The following is a 4213-nucleotide window of genomic DNA, read 5'->3' as shown; positions in this document are numbered from 1 at the left end:
AAAAGGACAGGAAACTAGCTAATATGTCTGAAAATGGATTCTCACCTATCAGTTTTCTGAAGTAAGTATCTATTTGCAATAGAAAATTGATGATCTCTAAAAATCTATTAGTACATATATTTCTCAGCAATTATACTGACTTTCAATGTCTTGTCCAGTAGTTTGTTCCTGGAAAAAAGCCTAGCACTGGGAGAAAATGTTATTTATAATTGATCTACTCACCACATCCAAGATTTTCCAGACATGAACACTTATGGAAAAATTTAAAATTGAAACCAAAGATATGTTCCTTTATTTGTGTTGGTCGCTGTCTGGAAGGTAGAAATAATCAATCTCTTTATATAGTCACATATTTCCATTTTAATATGCCATGTGACAGGTTTCTCCTTTCATTGTTTCATTAAGGCTCCTATAAACTCTACATAATCCAGCAGGTATAGAAAATGCTTAGTACTACTCCTAGTTTCTTTGTGTCTAGGATTTCATGTAAATATTAGTGTTGACTTAAACTCAAGAATTGTACATGTTCAAATATTTCTGCAAATTTGCACCCAATATTTTATAGAATTCAACAGGAAATATATCACTGCCTATATATGCACATCATCATAAACAACGTGATTTCAAAACGACTATATCTGGTGGTCACATTCTGAATTCAAAGGTCTAACTTACATTCCAATTATAGTTCCCAAATTTCTTTCATACGTTAGATCTTCATAAATTTTACTTAACTAGTATATGCTGCAGCCTGAATGTTTACAGTGTATTATTCCTTCATGTGCAATACTGGCTAGAAATGAATTGCATTTTCAGAAAAAAGGTATGCATAACTCCGGTATGTATGAGCAATGAAAGACTTTATGGGAAAAATAAAAGTATTGATGATTTCCCTCATTTGTAAAATCGATTAATTGGAAATCAATTGGGAAGTGCTTATGTCACATCAGTACTTTCAAAATGTGCCTTAATAGAGTTCTTAGCATTTATCCTAATTGTATATTAGAAGATTGTAATTTGTCTTTGACACAGGGTAGAAAGATCAAAAACATATTGTAAAATTATCATGAAGAAGCATTTTTGAAAACTATCATTACACTGATCTTAAACCTACATTAAATGTTTATGGTTCCCTTTGCTGTGTGAAAGAATTAGAAAGATACAGAGCCTTCCTTTATGCCATTTCTTCTTCATATTTCGTGTATTTTGTTTGTTGGCAATTACCATTCATTCTTCATTACTATGGGTGGAAATCTCAAAATATCGGTCATGATAACACTCATCTGAAATTAAGTGTAACAAAGAATATTTGAAGGAAGAGTTTGAACTATTAATAAATATCTTTCAATTCAAATTCATGCCTGTTTGAACACTGTAGAATTCATTACCTCAAACTGCTATCAATCAGTCAAGCAATATTTGTGTCCTTTTAGTCAATTGGTTTTGAATCAAACATATTTTAGTGAAATTTCATGTCTTCAATATTATTCATCCAACATACAGGAAAGAAATGATATAAAAATACATGAAAATATATCCATATGAGTGACTTAGTATCTTCAAGAAAATTGCATGATGGTTGTATTTGGGCAGGTAGTAAACTTATATGCAGTAACTGTACCTCAGCAGGATCTACTGACCATGTTTCTTGAGGCAAGTTTTAACCCTTCAAGTATAATTCAAGTAGGAAATTATAAAAGCATGTCCCTCTCTCCTCTAATTTTTATGTAATTGCTCATTTTCAGTAAATGATCAATAAAAACTGACAATAGTTTACAAATGTCTGATAACTGTGTATATGGTAGAGATACATTTATCATATAATAACAATTTTTCCATTGAAAATTATTTGCTGCCTTAAGTACTAAAATGAGAGCAGGATATAAGAGTCGATATACAGACTATGCCATTGGAAATTAGCCAGTGATACTTCCTAAATGCTAACTCAAACACACTGTGTTAAAGAGTTTTCACCTTTTTTCTTGTGTGAACGCTGGAGTTGCATTGATTCATGCAGAAAAGTGAACAGCAATTAAACTGAAATAAAATTTTAATGTTTACACAGTGACTTATTAGTGTCAGAACAAAATTCTTGTCTAATGCATTCTGGTTTGAAAAGTGAGGAGAAAAGTCATGAAATTACAGGTCTGGAGGAAGATGGTGGATGATCAGCTGGGGATTAACAAGCTCTCGAATAGAAAGTAGAAAAGTCCAAGTCTACAAAGTCACACCAAGTGTGCGAACATAGTACACAGACGTTGTCTAGAAATGAAATATCCAAGTGCTCATATCCAGATTTGAGTAGTTGCAGGGCGGTGGTGGTGGTAGCAATAGGAGCCATTCAACAGGTCAAAGTAACTTCAATTACATGGCTCAGCTTGCCCCAGGCAGAGGGAGATCAGCCCATGGAACAGTGAGATTCCTTACAGGGTAAACCAAGTCAGAGAATGCCACTATGCCTTACAGCATAGGCAACAGACTCGGTAGCAGAAGGCATACAAGAAAGGTAATTGAAACTCAGGAAACAAAAATCCGGAGAATGGCTCCAATCTGGGCTGTGGGAGTGTCTCAGGAGCTAGACCCTCACGGAAAAGCTACTGACTGTTGAAAGGTCTCAACCCTAACCACAACTTAGCGCCACCAGAGCAACTCCAAAATAGAGGAAACAGGAATCTCCCTCTTTTGTGATGACCAAAGCAGACTTACCTCCCATTGAACTACTCTCGAAGGAGGGTCATAAAGTCTCTGAGAAGGCAGAGCCTCTTTGTGTATGCTCAAAGTGATTTAAGAAACCAGTCAAGCCAAGAGACTTTCAAACAGGACAGGAAAACAGAGACTCCACCAAGAGACTGGTTACAAACACAGGGTACACACATTTTACCCCGCACACTGAAAAAATCCAGTAACTCCATTCTACCTAATTAAAAAAATATATTGTTTTCTTTTTTTTCTTTTCATCATTTTTATTTTAGGTGTATGTTCTAAAATTATTTCTATATTTTTCTCTTTTTGGTCTTTTTGTGTTTTTTTTTACAGCACTTAGTTGCTTTTTTGTTCATCCACTAGTATGTATGCAACTTCTATTATTAGGTCTTATCCTTTATTGTGTTCATCCTTAATTCAGATATAATCCCTCAATTCACAAACTCTGATTTAACTTCTTCCATTGTACTATTATTACTTTATACTTTATTACTTTATATAATTTTTAGCTGTCTCATTTTTATTTTTTTATTTTCATTTCCTTTTTTTTTGTTTTACTCTTTCTTTCCTTATATGCTTTCTGCTCTCTGAATCCCTCACTCCTTTCCCTCCCACATTCCTCTAATCTTATTTTCTCACCACAGTTCTCATACACCTATTAAATTTTGATCTGCTGACTCCTTCTTTGACTTGCTCCTTGACTTAGATAATTTATTTAGGTTTGTTTGTTTGCTTGCTTGCTTTTTGTTGAAATAGATTGTATGTGTTGAACTAGATTATATGTGTACTTACATTGACTGCATCAAAAATTTTGGGCAACAACAGGTCTATGGTTTATACTTGCCTTAAAATAGTGTACTAGCATCGAATTGATTTTCTTTTCATACCCAAAGTTGAAGAACGAGTCACAGGAACACAAGAAAAATATGATCCAGGAACTCAACTTCACTCATGATAATTAGCAACAGAAGTGTAAATGAGTAATACAGACAAGAGTTCCAAAAAAGCTCTACAAACACTACTGGTTAACATGCTGAATGAAAGGAATGAAATCTTGTACAGGGTCTGAGCATAATGGGCTTACCCAAAGATTATTACCTGAATTATGGGAGTGTGATGTCTACCTAATATCAATAAATGAATTTCAGATAAATACAGGAATTGCATGAGAAGGATGAGAATAAGCAAAGATTAATAGAGGCATTCCTGGAATCCACAAACAAAAGGCAAGGGAAATCCATAGAGGTCACAAAGGGAATGCTGAATGATGTCCAATAGAAGGAAAGAAAGTCCAATGAAACTGAACTAAGGAATTGGAGAATGAACAGTAAAAATCAAATCAAGGAATAAAAAAAGCTTAAGCAATGCTCCAGCAAAGAAATCAAATGACAGAAACTGAACGTTTACAAGGAAAGAAAATTTTGAAAAAAAATGAATAAAAAGAAAAAGCCTTTTCAGTAGGTTAGCTAATGAAAAGACCGTATTTCTGGGATTGAAAGAGCCTAGCCAT

This window comes from Dipodomys merriami, unplaced genomic scaffold (genome assembly GCF_024711535.1).
Source record: "Dipodomys merriami isolate MVZ:Mamm:240054 unplaced genomic scaffold, mDipMer1.0.p SCAF_18, whole genome shotgun sequence".
Lineage (NCBI taxonomy): Eukaryota > Metazoa > Chordata > Mammalia > Rodentia > Heteromyidae > Dipodomys > Dipodomys merriami.
The sequence above is the reverse complement of the archived record's forward strand: the minus strand, read 5'-3'. Positions refer to the sequence as shown.